The sequence below is a fragment of the Globicephala melas genome, chromosome 5 (assembly GCF_963455315.2).
Source record: "Globicephala melas chromosome 5, mGloMel1.2, whole genome shotgun sequence".
In the NCBI taxonomy this organism is placed as follows: domain Eukaryota; kingdom Metazoa; phylum Chordata; class Mammalia; order Artiodactyla; family Delphinidae; genus Globicephala; species Globicephala melas.
Window position 1 is genome coordinate 63,021,283 of NC_083318.1, and position 20,411 is coordinate 63,041,693.

Consider the following 20,411-nt stretch of genomic DNA (forward strand, 5'->3'; position numbering starts at 1 on the left):
AACAGCAACAAGACTTTTTCTTTTCTTTTTTGTTTTTAATATAAGAACTTTTCAAACACATACAAATTAAAGAGAATATTACAAACAACCAGTACACACTACCCAGCTGCAACAACAACTAGCATTCTGTCATTCTCGTTTTCTCTATGCCACTACCACTGCTACCTTTATTATTTTTTTCCTGGAGTATTTTAAAGCAAATACCAAATATCATATCATTTCACTCATAAATACTTAGTGTGACTCTCTAACACATAAAAGACTTTTTAAAAAACAAATCCATGAAAACACTACAAGGAAACAATGACAATAATTTTTTATTAACATCATCTAATAGCCGGTTGTGGCAGACTGCATTTTCCAAAAATGCTTTCAGGTGAGTTTGCCAACAAGAGGAGAAGTCTCCATCCCCTCCTCTTGACTCAGCACTGGCCTTCGCCATTCACTGGAAGGATAGACGTGAGAAGCCGCCTGACTCTGAAGGCAAGGTTAGAAAGGGCAGTCTCCTCACTTCCGCCTGGTCCTCTTACAGCACTTACTCTCCAGAGCTCCATCTCAAGATGGTCCCTCTCAGAATCCAGCCACCTGAGGGGCCACAGGTAGGTGTCCAATCAACATTCCCAGCTGAGCCTGGCCTTTCAAGTCTTCCCAGCTGAGACTCCAGACATCTCCACTATGCCCTGACCCACAGACCCTGTGACCATGAAAACACTGTGGTTGTTTCATGCCACCAAGTGGTAGGGTGATTTGTCTCGCATCAGTAAAATTCAGAAACACTGGATCATATTTGATTTTCTCCCATTGTTTCAAAATTTTACTTTATAAAAAAGTAAAATTTAAATTCGGATCCTGTTTAAATTAGGAGCCAAGCAAGGGTTACACATTGCTTTTGGTTGATATTTCTGTTAAATATCTTTTAATCCACATGAATTTCTTCTTTTTTTTTTCATTTTTACGCCACTTATCTGTGAAAAAACTGTCTTTTGTCTTATAGAATAACTCACATTCTGCTTTAGTTGATGGATCAATCAACCAACCATTGCTTGCTATGTTTCTCCCTGAGCTGTAGTTCCTATAAAGTGATGGCCAGATCCAGCAGAGTTTTTCTGTAAGGGGTCTGATAATCAATATTCTAGTCTTTGAGGGCTACTCAATGCTGCCATCGTGGCACAAAAGAAGCCATTGATTATTCATAAATGAATGAGTGTGTCTATGTTCCAAAAGAACTGTATTTTCAAAATAGGCAGCAGGCAAATTTGGCCCATGGACCATGGTGTGTGGGCCCTGACCTAGAAAAAACAAAGATTATCCAATACAGAGATGAGTGCACAATCCAGAATCACCAAACATGTAAGGAAAATCAACATCATGAAAGGAAAAGCAAACTAAACAAATCTAAGAACCAACATCCAAAGAAACAGAGTAAATAAAATAAACAGAAAAAAACTTTGAAAGAAGTACTGTACATGGAACAGTCTAGAGAATTAAGGATGCTATGACATTTCCTAAGCAAGAAAAGGCTGTTGTGACAATAAGCATTTATAGATCTTAGAAATGAATAATACAATAATCAAAATAAAAATGAAAATCTCAATAGATGTGCTGAATAACAGAAAGAACACATCAGAGTACAGCACTTAGGCAGCAAAGTATGCTGGGAAATTTTTCCAGAACACCATACTAAAGGAAAAAGAAATGAAAATACGAAAAAGTTGGAGACATCAGAAATTAGACCCAGAAATTCCAATATCCACCTAATAGAAGTGACAGACAGAGACCAGAGAGACGGAGGTGAAGAGATAAGCAAAGAAATGATAGTAGAAGATATTTTTTCTAAGCTGAAAAAATGTTATTCTTTAAATAGAAATATCCCACTGGGTAACAACCAGGGTGAGTAAGCGGGGGGAGGAAATCTCATGCATGGATCCATGATGATAAAATTTCATAACTTTTGGTATAAAGAGCTCTGAAATCCCCTCCACACATCCAGAGTCTCATTCGGTGACTCTGGGGTGTAATTTGGAAATCTGACTTTCTTTCTTTGTTTGCTTTCAGTTGGAGACAGATGCGAAAAGACGTGGACTACAATGTGATAAGTGTTATCATACAGTGTTTCTCCAGAGACAGTCTGAGGACCACCTGCACCTGACTTTGCCAAAGTTCTTGTGAAATTTCAGATTCCCAGATGCGGCCCCTTGGATCATAATCTTGTGAGGATGCAGCTCAGGAAGTTGTATTTTAAACAAACCCAAGTAATTTTTATGACGGTCAAACTGTGATAACCACTGGCCTTGAAGAGCTATGTCCCAGGACTCTGATTTGATTTGGAAGGAACTTGGCGGGGGGGGGGGGGGGGGGGAGGGAGGTGGGAGAGAAACTGGATTGGTTGTTAAGAGAAGTCAGATCCCACAAGGTCTTGCCATGCTAAGGGCTTTGGGCTTTATAGGATCAGCCATAGGGAGCCAGTGAAAAGTTTTAAGGGAGGAAGGGGGTGGGGCAGCATAGTGTAATTTTAAAAGATGATTCCTATAGCAGGGTGGAGGATGAATAGAGATGGGTTGAGGCTGGGGGCAGAGAGACTAGCCCAGGAGACATGTAATGAGGACCTGACCCAACTCAGTGGCAAGGCAGACAGAGAAGGGGGAGATGGGAAGTCTGGTTGGGAGGTAGAATCAACAGTGCTTGGTGAGAAAAATCAAGGCTGAACTTGCAGGTCTTGTCCTCTGGGCTTGTCCCAGCCCCATGGGAGGGTCAAGTTCTTAGTCCCAGTCATTCTTTGTCTGCCCTGACCCACCATAGTCAGCAAGGTCATCCCAGGTCCTGTCCTAAGATATGCCAATTATTGGAAGAAAAACATAAAGCATACTTCTTGTGTACTTTTATTTTCATTGCCCTAAATGTTAGACACCTTATCTAATTAGGTTTGATCAATTAATTACCCTTAATATTTTGTTATTACAAAAACCTAAACACTATGTGTTGTTCCCCTGGGCGCTCTTCGTTTTGCAGCCCTTTCAAAGATTCATGTGTAAACCACTCTCTCAGGTTACCAAACAGCCTCAGGGCAGCAACTCCAAGAAAATGCAAGGGCAGAGCTGACCAGCTGGACCTTTTTGGATGTGCCCGAACTTTCACGCTGTGAGAGGAATGCTGCACACCCACTTTTCACGGGTTGCTCCAGATGGCAATGAAAAGCACACGTTTTACAAGTGAGTGATGCGTGGTCACGCAGAGGAGTTAGTCAACTCATGTCCACTTGGCTGAGAGTTTTGGGGTAAATCCTTTCAAGATTACATAGGTCAACCGGGATTTCAAAAGTAAATTATTTAGGGCTACACAGAGTGAAATATGGGTATTACTGATTAATCCTGATGAACGCTCACAGCAATGGAGTAATTATTACAGAAATTTATGCTTGCTAAAATTAATTATTTATATGTAGGAGAGATATAAAACTGCATTAACAATTGAAAGAAATTATACATGTGATAAGAAGATTCAAATAACTGCTTACAATTTACAAAGCACCTTCTCATTTATTACCTCATTTGATCCTCACAAAAATTCCTTAAGATAAATCAACTTATAGTTCCATTTTATAGATGAGGAAACTGAAGGTCAGAAAGATTCAGTGACTGGCCCAAGGCCACACAGTCAATAAGACAATATTTCTATGTCTCATCTAGCATGTTTTTGGTTGCAAGTAACATAAGATCCAAATCAAAATGTACTAAACAGTAAATAGAATAGAGAAACTCTAGAACAGAAAAAGTTCAGTGGTGCGGTGGGCTTCAGGCACAGTTTGATCAGAAATCCAGCTGTTTTATTTTGATTGTGTTGGATTTACCCTTCTTTTTGTGTCAGCTCTATTCTGAGTCTCTTTTTCCATTTAGTAGCAAAATGCTGGAGCAGTTTCAGGGCCCACCACACTATCTAGAAGGAGAAAGAACTTTTCTTTCTCCAATCATCAAACATGAGACCCCGGCTTCATTTTGTTGCCAGTGGCCAGGGGAATACCAGGTACTGATTGGCTGAGGCCTGGGGTACATGATCCAGTGACCATGTCAACCAAGACCACAACCCAGAAGCTAGAGGTTGGATCAGTCCCCTCCAAACCCCACAGCTGCTATGCCATGTGGGAGGGGTGGAATGGAGGCTGCAGAGTCAACCACAGTATCCACCACAAGCCAGGAATTGAATTCTATGGGACGTGAACGACGTAGGACTCCAAATCTTATGGGGGTTGAGAGGGGGGTTGTTTGTTTTTTCTCTATAACTGACATATTGTTATCCTTCACTTCTGGAGCTGACAACTCTAAGTAAAATTGTAATTCGTGTGCGTAAATGTGCCTAAAAAGGCCCGTACGTGACCGGAAGTCCTTTCCAGCTGGTGTGCACCAAGCCCAGACTTTGCTTTGTGTGTGCTGCCATGATCTATCGGCTTTTGCTTCTTCAGTTACTTCTCCAGCTCAAGTTCCTCTAAATTCTTTTGCCCCGTTCATTTTTGTTTCAAATACATTTTTGTTTCTTTGTGTCAGGGCCCAATCAGGAAGACAGAAACCACTCTGAATATTTAGAACAGAGGAAGTTTAGTGCAATGAGATGAAAGAAACTTAAAAGCCAAACAAGGGATGGTGAGGCAATCCAGAGTCTAGCCACAGCAGGAAGTCGCCACCACTCCCAGGCTGGAGGGACAAAGGGAGGAGGTGATGCTACCCGAGCCCTGGGCCTGGGATTACCCAGAGGAAGCAGGAACTATGGCAGGTTTCCTGTGAGAGATGGAACCAAGGAAGAGAGGCAGCAGCTGCCAGAGATACCACCCAGGACTGAGAGAGAGGGAGAAATACCCTAACTTCAACCTCCCTCCTGTTCTCCAAACTCCCACTAGAGCCTCCATGGGCCAAACCCAGTTGGGAGCCTGCTGACATGGGGTCTAAGAACATTGGCCTAGAGGGGTCAGGCCCCCTGAATACACAGCCAGGGAAGGAAGAGTGAGGAATGGACCTCAGGTCAAGCAGACCCAGAACCAGCACATTTATATGACAGTGTCATGCATGTTCATGGTGGAAATTTTATTTTATTTGTTTCTGTTTGTTTTTTTAATTTTTGGCTGCGTTGCGTCTTCGTTGCGGTGCACAGGCTTCTCACTGCAGTGGCTTCTCTTGTTGTGGAGCATGGGCTCTAGGCGTGTGGGCTTCAGTAGTTGTGGCACATGGTCTCAGTAGTTGTGGCTCGTGGGCTCTAGAGCGCAGGCTCAGTAGTTGTGGCTCGCAGGCTTAGTTGCTCCACGGCATGTGGGATCTTCCCGGACCAGGGCTCGGACCCGTGTTCCCTGCATTGGCAGGCAGATTCTCAACCACTGCGCCACCAGGGAAGTCCCAGATGGTGGAAATTTTAGAAAATACAGATATGCAAAGTGAAAAAGGTAAAAATCACAATCCTATTAGGGAACTGCTGAGCGCTACCTATTTCTCATTAGTCACTGGGGAATCCATGTTCTGGTCCTTTCCCTGTAAATAGGTCAAGCACTCTAGCAGTTTGATTTTCTAATATACACCCTGAGAAATTCAATTTCTCCTCTTTATCAAGTTAAACGTGAAAAAGTAAGAAAAAACTTTATTTCTTCTAAGAAAGTGACTTGCTTCTTTTCCCAGATAGTATGAGCTATAAGATTTATCAGGTTTCCTCTTTTTGTCCAGGCTACCGTGAGACTCAAGGGCACATCTCATGCTCAAGACCAGCAACTTTTAAACTTTATGGTGGGTATGTGCTTCTTCCTTCTTCTCCATGTTCTAAAGTGTATTGCATCATATCAGCTCTATGACATATGTGTATGCATGAAGCCAGCAGGGACAAATATAGGCACCTAAGGGAGAGGTCCCGGAGTTATTTCCCCAGAGGGTCGCTGGGGCATCACTTACCCTGCCCAACTTCGTCCACTCTGAGCCAGCTGGCCAGCACTGGGGAGTCATCTGCCGCTGTGGAACAGATTCTATCACCCTCCTCAACAGCAGATGGCTGCTCTGCACTAATCCATGTCATACATCATTGCTGAGGGAGACACCACCATCGCTGTACAAATCACTAGCATCTTCGCTCCAATTCGCTAGGCTGGGGATTACGCGTGTGTGCTCAAATAGTTTCTGGTTTAATAATTTTTCAGCTAAGCAACCCTATTAGCATCTTAACAATGGAAAGGGGTGGAGTGAAGGGCCACCGGGGAGATTATGGTTAGGTTTTTAATTAGATTGGGCATTTTAATTAGGTTGGGCACAGCTTTTTCAAGGAGGTGAAAGCATTGTCTCCTCAAGCGAGCACCTCTCTGGCCTGTTTTAGCTTCCTTGATTCACAAGTTAGCCCCTCTTGAAATGCTTCTCTTACATTTTGTTTATCTGAGGCTGATAGTCTGGGCATCGGGCCCAGTTTAATATAATTTTTACTGTTGCTACCGCATCCCCAGTTCTATCGAGAGAGTTATTATCATGTTGTCTAAGACACCTTACCATGGCAATTACCAGGTCGGGTGCACACCCATGCTACTCTCTACCTCAGCCCTCCCCAGCGCTTTCTACTTCAAATTTTAGAAGTGAAGGTGATTCTCACTTCCATTCCACCGAGACAATGAGAGTTTGGGACTTGATAGCATAGCAAAGTAGATATTTGGCAATTATCTAGACCATTTGATTGAGATAGGCAAATAGTTGACATAATTGAGGTCCTGGAATATATCTGTGTGTCTAAAGAACATTGAAAATCGCCCAGTTGCTTCTAATTGATTGTAAGTTATATAAACACATAGGCTGCTTTTACAACAAATTTGCTTTCCTAATTACATTTTACACAATTGAATGCATTCATATTAGTTTGAATTCTCTAAGCGTATACCAGCCCAAAGGTATGTTGCCTCGTAGGCAGGAGAGGAAAACTGACCACAGATGACCATCTGTGTAGAGTTGGAAGCTGGCAATAATAATAAAGCGGCAGCACTGACAAAAGAAGATAAACATTGCAGCATTTGATTTGGAAAATGGTGTGTGTGTGTGTGTGTGTGTGTGTGTGTGTGTGTGAAGTTGCATTCTTGGTTTCAGTGCAGAGTTGGGTCAGACCCTTAGGATGACTTTAGAACACAGGCATTGAAGGTGAGCGATTGTAATAATAACCCACTTCACAGGCGTGGACATTAGCCAATAGACATGCACATCTCTGGCTTCACACCAAGGCCTAAGGTGGAGCCTGAGCCTGGGCTTGTCCAGGAGGTTCACACCTCCCGCAGACAGAGTCCTGCTGCAGAATTGTATCGCATTAACAATGCGACTTCCTGGAAAAACAAATAAAATGTTTTAAATGTTTAAATGCATTTTCAAGTATTCATCCTCCAAATATTTAGACTCTGAGCCGACTGGGCCAAGAGCCCAAGCTTCCCGTGCATGCTCGATTGTTCCAACCCTCTCCCCAGGATCAGCAAACATATAGCAACTTAAAATATTATCCTCCTGGAGCCGAAAAATAATTCCCCAGCTATTGTTCCAGGAAATCAGCTAGGTATCTCTGTCCAAAGTCCTCCTTCGTAATGTCTGCAAGAGTTTATTACTTTTTAGTAAGTTTAAGAAATTCTTAAAAAAGCCTCCCTGACGCTGTGGTCTGTGTCCACAGTGAAGCTGCAGCATAAGAAAGAATGGGAATGGAGAATTGGGAGTGGAGATGGGTAGGAAGAAAGGGAAGAAAGAGGGAGAGAGATGCAGGAAAAGCAACAAACAGCCTATTGAGGATAGAAGGCTTGGATGTCTGAATCAAGTCTTAAAAGAGGGACTCTGAGTAAACCAGGGATTTTGTTTTTGTTTTTTCAGAGACGGGAAAAGAGGGCAAGAGTGTCAGAGGCTGATTGCCTTTTGCATCTAAATTTCTCTAAATTCAGTCATCATATAATATATTCTCCTTTTCCCAGGCATATCTATACCAAAACTTCCTCTTTTTTAAGCCTCCACAGCAAAATAATAATAATTCATATCACTGCCAATAAAATTATCTAATTATAGAGTTTAGACCTCTCATCTTTATCTAAGAAGTTCCACAAGATAAAATAAATACCTTTAATGTAGATTTTGATTCTAGATACTGGGTCAGTATTTAGTTCAGCTTTCCCAATGTACTAGGTAGAACAGTGGAGTGAAATCTAACATACATTAAACTTTTGTAAGTTGGGTAATATACGAGAGAGAGAGAGAGAGAGAGAGAGGGAATGGGTATTGGTCTTAAAAAGCAGGTGCCCCAGAGTGAACATGAGACAGGACCAACAAATCTGTTCTGCCCTAGGTTTGTCTCCATGCCTATGGACCTTCCCTGTGTAGTCTTCTGCTTAAAATACACATTTTTCATATACATGACCTCAAAATGTAAGCTAACTGCTTCACTGGTACTCAAACAAGAAAACAGCTGTCTGCTCCAATGATGAAGGGAAAACTGGCTGAGAAATAGTCCACCAGGCTTTGGCATGGTACCTCCCTAAGAAAACTTCAAGGGAAGTTTTGATTATCTGTGATTTTCTTCTCGTGGCTGACTTCAGAACCTGGCCCTCCCAGCAGACACATCTCTGCTGAATGATTCCCCCCTTGGCAAAGAGAAAATTTAAAAAGAAGTGGGGTCATTCTTCTGATGTCTCTGTTCCAGAACTAGAAACTTTGCTTTCTCCATCTCTGTGCCCAACTGCAAAGCACACGACGATCTCTTTTGACTTTATTTGGGGGTACAAAAGTGGTCCACGAACGAAAGGTATGGGAGACAGAGTCATTCAGGAATTCATTCTTTCCTTCATCAAATATTTGCAGAGTACCAGCAATGTATCAGGCTCAAGATTCCACAATGAGCTACTGCTGAATCAGAAAGGGAATCAAAAGACCCAATCGCGACTTGGTTACACTCAATTTGTGAAGTTGGAGGAACTGCTGACCCTTCTGGGTCTCAACTGTCTACCTGACTAAAAAAAAGTGAAAAAAGTTGTGGCAAATAAGTTCTAAAATCCCTCTCAGTAATAAAATTCTGTGAAATCAACGTAGAAATATTTTCTAAAACCTTAAAAGGACTAGAACAAACTTCCTCATAGCAACTCTATCTACTCCTGAGAAGCACCGTGCCCTAAGCAGCTCTTTTCCTTCATCTCTGCTCTTCCAGGTTATGGTCAGTTTCCTCTCCTCGCCCCCTCCACTGTTGTACAATGTAACACTGCATGAAACAATATAGCCATCAACTCCTCCTTCTTCATCTCTCCGACTCCCACAGCTTCGAAGTAGACATGTGGACAAAATGAAGGGATTTCTTCCGAAATGTTCTCTGTCATAGATGCTGTTGTTCAGGCCCTGTCAGGGTGATTCAGGCTTCAGTGTTTTGATTAAAAGTAAAGATAGCTACACTGTGGACGAAAGGTATGGAAATAGATCTCTTGAAATCACACTTTCGGATTGAGCAAATGCTTCATTTCAATGACTGCATCATTTGTAATGTGACTTTTGTGTCGTATCATCACACATACAGACCTGTTCACGCCTGGTTGTTGAATCTCCATAGTAATGGCTTGAGCATCCGTTGTCTTTATTCAATCTTATCTAAAAAAAAAAATAATAATAAAACACTTGGTTACACGAAGGGAAAAAAATTCCTATAAAATGCTTGAATGTTTGTGCTATTATATCAGAGAATGTTTACCAATATTCCTTTAGGCAATACCTCCTTGTTAGTTGTTCTATTCAGTTAATAAGTATATATCTGAAGAAGACATATTCAATCAGTAGTTGTGCTTAATTCACTCCCGGGCATTAAGGAGAAGACTAAAAGTGTAAAATTTCCAGAAGTTAAGGGCAATAGAGTGGAAAGTCAGAACGCTTGAATCTGAATCCCACTTTTATAGCTTACTAAATATTTGATCCCAGGGAAGGTACTCGGTTATTCTGGACTTTATATTCCCCACAAGGACATTAATAACTCCTACGCTGTCTTCCTCGCAAAAATTTTGTGAAGATAAACTGGTCTGTAAGAAGAGGAAGAAAGTATTACACTTATATAATGCTTACTTGCCAAGCACTTCACATATTCACTCATTTAATCCTTACAATAATCCCATTTTACAAGAAATCACATCACTGAGAGGTTAAAGGATTTGCTTATAAAAGGTGGAGCTGGCACTCAAACCGAGGCAGAATCCATGCACTTACCTCCATATGATAATCAGTTATACAAAGGGCGCTACTAAAATGTTTCAATGCATTCAACGGGGGGAAGAACTTTTGTTCACCTTCTCCCACTTTTAATGGAAATGTGGTGAGGGGAAGACCAATGTCTGCAATATTTTTAGTGCACGTAATTAAAATGATTTTCCTAGGTTAATAGCATTAAAATTTCACATTTTGTGGTTTTCTCACAAAGTTATAATGCTTTGGACTTATTAGACTTAAAGATATCATGTATTTATGCAACAATTCCACATTTTCCTCTTGAATTTGCATTCCAACAAATTAAAATGATTTTTCAATATCCCGGCAATACAGAGCACTGAACTCAAGGGAATCTAGCATCTCATGCTTTCTGCCTGCCTCTATAAAGCAGGCAAAAACTTGAAAACCAGAGGCACCAGCAAACTTCCAGCCAACAAAGGCAGTCATTATGTTTTCTGCACTTAGGAGCTTTTGCTCTGCCAGGCAGATACAGAGAGTACTGATCTCCTTCCAAGTCCCAAACCTCTTCACTTCCTCTTTCTCCTTCTCTCTGTCTAGGGCCTTTTGAGCGAGATGGCCAATAAGCCCCTTGTTTCCCATCTCTGCAGGAATAAGTGGGTGCTACTCTCAGTGGCCACCAAACCATAAGTCCTTTGAGGATACAGGAAGACATCCACCAATCTCAAGATCAAAATGCAACAAAAGGAAATCTGCAAGCAAAGGAGAGGCTGCCCACCACCCCGTTCTCTTATAAAAATGGCAGGATCTCTGGGGAGAGCAAGCAGTTTACTTCTGCGTGGTATATATACTTACCAAAGGTTCAAGAATACTTAATTTTACTTTTAAAAATGCTCTAATTGTATAATAAACTACACTATTAGGAATTGGGTATTTTGATACATATTCTCTCTCTGAAGTTCATAGTAATCCTTCTATTCACATTAGTAGGAGCCAGTGATAGGATTTGAACTCATGTCCAGCAGACTCCAAGGCTCCTGCCCTTCCCTTAGCAACAGACTGTCTCTGACTGGGTTCCAGGGATCATGGAGTAGTCATTTATGATCATAGTTTCTTAATTAGTTTATTCTACATTCTAAGGTATGTGTAATTCTACATTTCCAGGCAAACAACACAAAAAAGATCTAGAGAACGGGAGGGAAATTTTTGTCTTAATTTTTCAGGCTTTAATCATGGAAAGCAACACATCCACTCCAAACACACTCTCCCCCTTTGATTTTGTGACTCCTGTAATGTTTCCCTGGTCCCAACTGGTAGGAAGGGCAATTGGGTAAACCCAGAGAGGGCTGTCAACAGATAAAAAAATCAACAGAAAAGATCAATTTGAAAATAAAAGGGTTGAAGATGGCATTGACTACTGGAAAATCAGAGTAGCCGTCTCTTTTTAACATCTCAGCATGCTGTCCTGCAGCCTATAATTTGCCCGCATTGTCCAACAAAGTAGGAACACCCAAGGGAACAGGACCTTATCACCTCTCTTGCCAACCTCTCTTGCCTTGTCCCTACTCCCAAGGACAAGCCAGCGGAATTCAATCCCAAAGATAAGAGTTTAGTCCTGCTACCTCTGAACTGGCCCTGGGCCAACACAACAACCCTGGCATCTGTCGCTCCCCTCCACATGGCTGTTTCCATGAAGAAAACATTCCTCATCATGCAGTAGGAACTGGGTCATCACAATTAATAACCCACCAGTTAAAAGAATGGGCTCTGCATTCTCTTCCAAGTGTGAGGGTATCCTGTGATACAGGGTAAAGTGTCCACAGCAATATTCTTCCTCGACAGGGAGGTGGTGGGGTGAGGTGCTCGATCCCCAAGAAAGTCCATCAGGAAAAGAAGGTCAGCTTAAGAACATTTCATGTTGCCCAACAAGTCTAACTTAAATCAGGAGTGGTTAATACTTGTAGGTATAATATCTATCATTAGTGATTCAGGAAAGCAACATGGGAAGTCACTACCAGGTCAGATGGCCTAAAGCATGCAAGTCAATTAAGCAGCAGAATGAAGGTGACAGGAGGCAAGAGTGTTGCCCAAAGAAGTTGACATGCCCAGCGTGTCTGGATACGAAACAAGCCTCCTGATAGCTGAACGTGTTTTGAAATACTTGTAAACTACTTGGTTAAACATCTCCCATTCTTGTGATAAACGGAAATTACCAAGGAAAAATATACTAAACCACTCAGCCAAAATAAAACTTGGTGAAGAATGGTAGCATCCCCAACACTGAATGCCCTTGGAGCTCTTTGATCTGTGCTTTTCTAAATTTGGCTCAAGGCCCCGTTAAAACCAAGGAGTTCATGTTTGGGCCAATAAATAGAGCCAATAAAAGTCACTCTTGGACCAGGAATGGGTGGAACCTAGGTCATTAATGGTGTTTGGTGATTGTGAATGCTGACAGTAGTACTGCTAAGTATATACAGCTCCCTTTACACCCTAGATGAGAAGAGCCAGCCGCACCTAAGAGAGAAAACAAGAGCAAAACCTACCCCGAGGCCCAGCATTGAAATTTTATTTGACAAATATGCATTGAGCATCTACTAGGTGCCAGACAGAGCTTAAGCAGGACGCATCCACAGATGAATAGGAAGTAGACCCAGCCCATGAGACTCCAGACTAGAAGGAAGTCAGTTATGTGCCCCCAGCCATGATACAGGTCAGACTGTGATGAGGGCTAAGCAAAAGAAAGAGTAATTAACTCTACGTGGAAAGATTCTAGAAGACTTTACAGAGGAAGTGCTATTTAGCGGAACCATAAGGAATGAGTGAAAAAACCAACAGCCAGAAAAGGGTGGTATTCTGAGCAGAGGAGACAAGCTAAGTAAGTCGCAGAAGAGCTGAGGGGCAGAGGCAGCTGGGGAGAGAGTACTAGAATTCTGACATGGAAGGAATTCAAGGCCTGAGGCTGGAAAGGTAACTCAGGACAGACTGCAAATGGTCTGTGATGACTTGTGACACATGCACTTGACCTTATTTTGTAGGCAGGGAATTGTAAGCATTTTATATCTTTATATTTAATTTTTAATTTTTATATTTGAAATATTTATATTGTCAAGTGATTCTTAGGAGGAACTTGAATGCATAGAACAAAGAGACGTGATGTTTTATTAGTGAAATTTTTTTTTTTTCCACATCGCGAGGCTTGTGGGATCTTAGTTCCCTGACCAGGATTTCAACCCGCGCCTTCGGCAGTGAAGGCGCAGAGTCCTACCCACTGGACCGCCAGGGAATTTCCTACATTTGCTTATTCTTAGATCAACTAATGAGAAAAAATATAATCGTTTGCACATCAATCAAGATTTTTTTTTCTAGTGCAAGTGACAGATAACCCCATCCAAACTAACTCAGGGAAGAAAAAAAAAGTGAGGGAGAAGAAAGATTTATTGACTAAATCCAGAAGTGCTTCTGGGATTCCAGAATCAGTTGACTGAGGGGCTGAAGGAATACCATCAAAGCTGTCTGTCCATTTCTCATCTCCGTGTCCCTCTCCATGGAGGGGCACGGAGAAGGATGGCTGCTCCATTCTCAAGATGAGCTTCCTCCCTGTGGCAGTCCCTGGCAGATCCAGGCTTATAACCATATTCACAAGTTCCAATCTCCTTCCTAACAGGACCCAACACAATCTCAGAACTAAGCCTCAGTGGCCTGGCCTGACTCACATGCCCATCCCTGGCCCTGTCACTGCACCCTGGACCATGGTACACACTGAATGGTCTCAGTGGGTCCTGTGACCCCCCCAGAGTCTCCATGGACTCGGAGGGGAGACAGATGGTCTCAGAGGAAAACTGATGTGCCATTACCTGGAGAAGAAGGAAAGATGCTGGGCGGGTTAAAATAACACAGTCTACTCTAATTTGCAAATAATATGCAAACATTTTAAAGTTGGGTTAAGGAATGACAATTGCAGGCTTATATCAGCCTTAACATCTAGTTTCCTTCTGTATTTTATTTTATTTGCATGGTATTGAGAAAATCCTGATTCACATAGGTGAGCAGTTCCAAATAGTAACTTTTTCAAACAGTGTACCTGGAACACTTAGGATACTCTTTAATTAAATTTTTGCCGAAGTTTAAAAGCAAGCTGTAAGTTTGAGTAATACGCAATTCCATTTCAAAGTTTACTTACCTAAACTGTGAAGCGGCTCCTCTGCTAATTTAAGTGTTCGCTGGGAAGAGGTTTTTCAGATATATCTGCAGCATGTGATGAGAAATTCAACAATATCATTTTCATTTATTTTTTATTTATTTTTATTGAAGTATAGTTGTATAATATTATACAAGTTACAGGTGTACAACACAGTGATTCATAACTTTTAAAGGTTATACTCCATTTATAGTTATTATAAAATATTGGCTATATTCCCTGTGTGGTTCATTATATCCATGTAGATTATTTTATACCCAATAATTTGTACCTTAATCCCCTACCCCTATATTGCCCCTTCCCTCCCCCTCCTGGTAACCACTAGTTTATTCTCTATATCTGTGAGTTTGCTTCTTTTTTGTTATATTCACTAGTCTGTTATATTTTTTAGATTCTACATGTCAGTGATATCATACAGTATTCGTCTTTCTCTGTCTGACTTATTTCATTTATAAGTCAGACAGAGAAAGACAAATGCCCTCCAAGTCCATCCGTGATACTGCAAATGGCATTATTTAGTTCTTTTTTATGGCTGATTAGTATTCCATTGTGTGTGTGTTTGTATATGTATGTGTGTGTGTGTGTGTGTGTGTGTGTCTGTGTGTGTGTGTATATATATATATATATATACCTCATCTTCTTTATCCCTTCATCTGTTGATGAACACTTAGACTGCTTCCATATCTTGGCAATTGTAAATAATGCTGCCATGAACATTAGGGTGTGTGTATCTTTTCAAATTAGTGTTTTCATTTTTTTCAGATATGTACCCAGCAGTGGAATTCCTGGATCATATTAGAGTTCTATTTTTAGTTTCTTGAGAAACCTCCGTACTGTTTTCTATAGTGGCTGCACCAATTTACATTCCCACCAACAGCGCAGGAGGGTTCCCTTTTCTCCACATCCTTGCCAACATTTATTTGTGTTCCTTTGGGTGATAGTCATTCAATATCACTTTTTTAAAACTCAGATATCTCAGTAACTGTGGTTCAAAGTTTGAACACAGTAAAATAAACGTTTTGCAATTTGCGTCACAATTTTAAGTGTCATCTTCACTGCTGACAGGTTATCAACAATGGTAGGCGTGGTGATACTGCAGCCCCACATGGCCAGACTGAACTCATTCAGCTTGTTAAAAAGCAGCAGCAAGTTGATGCAACTCTGTTGTATCAAAGCACTGTTTTGCTAAGTTTCTTTTCAGAAAAATTAATTAGTGATTTCTTGTCTCGTTTGAAAAGGAAAAATAACTCCTTGCCCTAAGACAGTGGATAAATGTTACCAGGAAAAAAATTCTGGCACTCACAACCTATTATGTTCCAAATAGCTTTGGAAATCTGAAATTTAGAGATCATGTCCTATTAAGCTGACAATGTAGAGAGTACTATTAACCACTGTTTAGAAGATGCTATCTCCTTAAGAGCTAAGCCTTCTCTACTCAACCTGCCAGTGCCTATTCTAAAATCACATTTCAGCAAAGTAGTTCCCCAGCACTTTGTAGCAGCACTGTGGCCATTCTACACTGTTTTATTTCTCTTGGTGTGGATGGCATGCTTCCTTTCCTAGACTGAGAGCCCCAAAGTGCTGGGGCTTTGTCTTATTGTGTGCCTTCTCCCCATACAGCTTAGTATGACATATACTATGAGCTTAGTGTCATGTCTGATATGAGGCAGACTAGATAAATGTTATATATTTTTTTAAATGTGTTTTTAAGTTACAACAAAATTAAAGGAGAATATTTGTCTAGCCATTGTTTCGAATAAAATTTGTGAGATTAAAAGGTTTGATACGTTTATTAATAGCAGACAAAACAATACACCAGAAATGTACTTCCTTGAGAGAAATGCTCTCTCATTGAGCTCCCTGTGTTTTGAAGGCTGTTTTGGGCACATGCACACTCATACTCCTCACCAGTCATTCATTCATGAAACAATTAGTATGTACACACTACGTGATAAGGTATGTCCTAGTTGCTGAGGATGTTTTAAAAAGGCGTAGAACACGGTCCTTGACCTCAGGAGTTTAGTCAGGGAGCATCCTAAAAGCGAATCATCATAATGCCACCTGATACGTGCCATAATAGAGATATGAATACTACGTGCTGTTGACGAGGCTCTTTCAGGTTGCCAGGAAAAGAGGCGTGCTCTGGTGACTTGGGTGAATGTGGTGCGTTGTAAGGATACATGAGGAAGTGGGGAAGAGCAGGAAGCAGTTTTAGCAGCTGCCTGACGGAGCTGGGAATGTCACTCAGGACACAGTATACCTCCAGCCACCTGTTTTTCTTGACATTGCTTCAGCAGTGGGCATCTGTTGCTCCCTCTCTATTGCTCTGCCAATATGGTGACTCAGCTACACTCTGCCTCTGCTTCCTCTGCTTGTACCGCCAACTACTTTCTGTATTTCTTTTCTCTACTCCATTGCTCCTGTTTTCTTGTGGCTCCCACTGCCGTGTAGACAGGACTTTCAGACTCCTCTCTGGGTGTCTGCCCATTTCTGCCCAACCTTTTGGCTTAGTCCCCCCAATAGGTCTCAAATTCAAATTGTGTGAAAGAGGCTTTGTTTGATTGGCCAGTCATCATTCAGGATACAGTGACCACCTTGGGTGGAGTTCTTGCATCAGCCAGTCTCATTGGCTACTGGATATCCCAGGTACAACTGCCTTTGGCTCAAGCATCAATTCTCTGTTCAGTCCACTGTAGCCAGGGAAGCAGGGCTCCGGTTTACATCATGTCAACCCATGCATAGAGCACTGTCTGCAGCAGCTTGCGTCACAAGAGGGTGTGGTTCATCCTGGCGATCACATCAACTGACTTCTCTGCAGAACAATGTCCTAGTGCATTGTTGGCCATCTTGAGTTTGACTATTTCAACTGTTCAACTTTTTACAAATAATGTCAGACAAAATGCTATAACAATTATAACTTGTTAGTACATTTTGAAAAGTTATTTTAAATACATAAGAATTAAGACTATTTGAATACTCCACAAGAAAAAAAATAGTTGAAAAAATTATATTTGTAAGAAGGAATATTATACAGCCTTCCAAAGGATCATGATTTGGAGAATATATGATGACAAAGAAAAATGCTGACTGATGTAATGTTAAATAAAAATTAGTACATATAAGTTATATAGTATTATTAGTGAATTAATTATACACTCAGCTCTGAAATTGAGAGAGAATAAACTGGAGAGATGAGTTAACCATCCAGGAACTCTGGATGGTGGGGTGATGTGTGCGTTGAAAAGTTCTTTCATATGCATTTTTGTATTTCTCAACATTTCAAAGGTAAAAAAAACACAAAAAACCACACAACTATAAGATACATAAAGCAGTATAAAAGACCACCCTTACTTAGTAGGTAAAGCCCATAAATTGGTTTGACAAAAAATACAAGATCCTTTGGATCCTGCTTCCAGTAAAAAGTGAGATCTCCTTTCTTATTCATGACCCATAACAGCTAAGAAAACAAAGATGACAATGAAATCAAAAGCATGACAGAATAATGGGATACATGGTGGCTAATTATGCATTCTGTGCGGTAGTATTCTTAGGAGGATGTCTGGGTTGTCAAAATATAGTTCCTGCTTGCCCCAATCATTTGTTCATAGACCACAGTGGAATGGGTTTCAGGGGATGCAAAATGGGAGACAGCGAGTCTGTGAACAACTGTAATCCCAAGCAGAAAAAGTACTCACAGGAGATAACGCGAAGGAGGGCAAAGGCCCCGAAAAGATGGCTAATTCTGCCTGTGAGAGTGAGGAAAGAATTTAGAAAGTTGCTGACATTTGATGTGAGCCTTAAGAAATATTAATTGAATTTTCAACGGAGCTGAATAAAGGGCACCTTACTTCTATTCCTGAGTTCTAAACTGGAATAGAATAGAAGCATGAAATAGAAGAATAGGGTAGGTGGGAGACCAAGCTATCACCTTTACTTGATGAAGTTGATAGTGAAGAATAAGGCTGTCTGACTTCAGGTAAGTGGATTTCCAATTCTAAACCCGGAATTAGACAGATTTATCCATGCAGTCACCAGAATTGCATTACCACACAGGTTTTCTTATGGAGGGCAAGACTCCTATAAAACCTACAACAGGAGAATCAGAGCAGAACACATATTCTCAGCAGGCAGGTTCACCACCACCACCCCCCCACAAAACAAGGAAAGGAGGAGGCTGAAATGTACATGCTCTGCACGGCGGGTTGAATGGTGACCCCTTCTTACCCACTCACCCCCCACCTCAAATGACGTGTCCACTCAGAATCTGTGACTATGACCTTACTTGGAAAAAAGCTTCTTCACGTATGTAATTAAAGATCTTGAAATGAGATCATCCTGGGGTAGGCTGGTCCCTAAATCAAATGGCAAGTGGCCTTAAAAGAAAAGGGCAGAAGACAGAGAGAAGATGGTCAGAGATTGTAGCGATGCATCTACAAGACAAGGACCACCAAGGATTTGGGCGACCACCGGAAGCGGGGAGAGGGGCATTGCACAGGCTGCTCCTCAGTCTCCAGAAGGAACCAAACCTGTCCACACCTCGGTTTTAGACTTCTGGCCTCCAAAACTGCAAAAGAATAAACTTCTATTGTTTTAAGCTACTCGATTTGTGCTAATTTGTTACAACAATTCTGAGAGACTAATACACTCTGTTTCTTCTTCTAAACTCAGCCATCTGTGAGTAGAGAGAGGAGGGAGAGGCCAGATTATTTCCCTAGTGGAGCTTTCTCCACATCAAAGGAAATATTATGAATGGGAAAGACACATCTTCCCCTAAAATAATAATAAAAGTTGCTAACATTTTTCGAGTGCTTGTCATACCAGCTATTGTTTTGAGTAGTTTCATAAAGAATACAGTAGAGGACTGTGGACAGGAAGGGACTTCCAAGCCAAGGGGAAAACTCTGTGGGGTTTTCCCAACCCATACACTTCCTCCTTTGTTCCTATATGACTTCCACCCATTTCATGGGCATTGGGTCCAGGGCTGCTGGGATTTACAACCTTGGGTCCCACATCCTCTATTCACAGAGATAGGAGAGCGTTTGTTTAATTATAAAATTTCTGTAAATACCATATAATGCTTATGAAAAAATTGATGTATTAGTCTCCAGAGAAACAGAACCAAAGGCTGCTAATTTAAATGTTAATCTGATCTTAAAAATATCTTCACAGCAACATCTAGACCAATGTTACACAAAACAACTTGTGTGCCATAGCCTAGCCACGTTGACACGTAAAATTAACCCTCACAATGGGCTTTTTTTCTTTTTTTAAAAAATTTATGTTTTCTTTTAAATTGTAGTAAAATATATACAACATAAAATTTATCATTTTTAAGTGTACAATTCAGTGACATTGAGTACATTAACATTGCTGTGCAGAACTTTTTTCATCTTGCCAAACTGAAACCCTGTGTCTATCAAACAGTAACTGCCCATTTCCCCTCCCCCAGCCCCAGGCAACAACCATTCTACTTTCTGTCTCTATGAATTTGACTATCTAAGTACCTCACAGAAGTGGAATCATACAGGCTTTGTCCTTTTGTGTCCTTATTTCACTTCAAGGTATCTTCAAGGTTCACCCGTGTTTTAGTGTGTGTCAGAATTGCCTTCTTTTTTATGGCTGAGTAATATCCCTCTGTATGTACATACCACGTTGTGTTTCTCTGTTCACTGTTCATCTATCAGTGGACACTTGGGTTGCTTCTACCTTTTGGTTATTGTGCATAATGTTGCTATGAACATGAGTGTGCAAATTTCTGTTTGAGACCCTGAATTCAATTCTTTTGAATACCTAGAAGTAGAATTACTTGGTCATACGGTGATTCTGTTTAATTTTTTGAGGAACTGCCATACCATTTTCCACAGTGGCTACACCATTTTACTATGATCTAGTCAGCATTTTCAAACTGGTTTCAGCAGACAGGATTAACAGCTGCTTAAGGTAACACATACACATTAACACTCAGACTGTAGCCACACACCCACCCAAAAGTGAACAAAGCATTCAACAAGCAACCAAAATAAATCATGGATACTGCAAGTTGACTATCC

The 20,411-nt window shown here is 41.1% G+C and overlaps 1 protein-coding gene across 1 annotated transcript in view; it reads right to left on the reverse strand.

Moving 5' to 3' along the window:
- Positions 1 to 5,053: 5,053 nt before the first annotated feature.
- Positions 5,054 to 20,411, reverse strand: part of LOC132597349 (potassium/sodium hyperpolarization-activated cyclic nucleotide-gated channel 4-like) — an 81,360-nt gene continuing 66,002 nt past the window's right edge. The window contains exons 7-8 of the mRNA XM_070045513.1: positions 14,344 to 14,408; positions 5,054 to 9,599 (exon numbers count right to left, since the gene is read on the reverse strand). The gene's annotated coding sequence lies outside the window, so the exon portion shown is untranslated. The remainder of the gene's footprint in view (positions 9,600 to 14,343; positions 14,409 to 20,411) is intronic.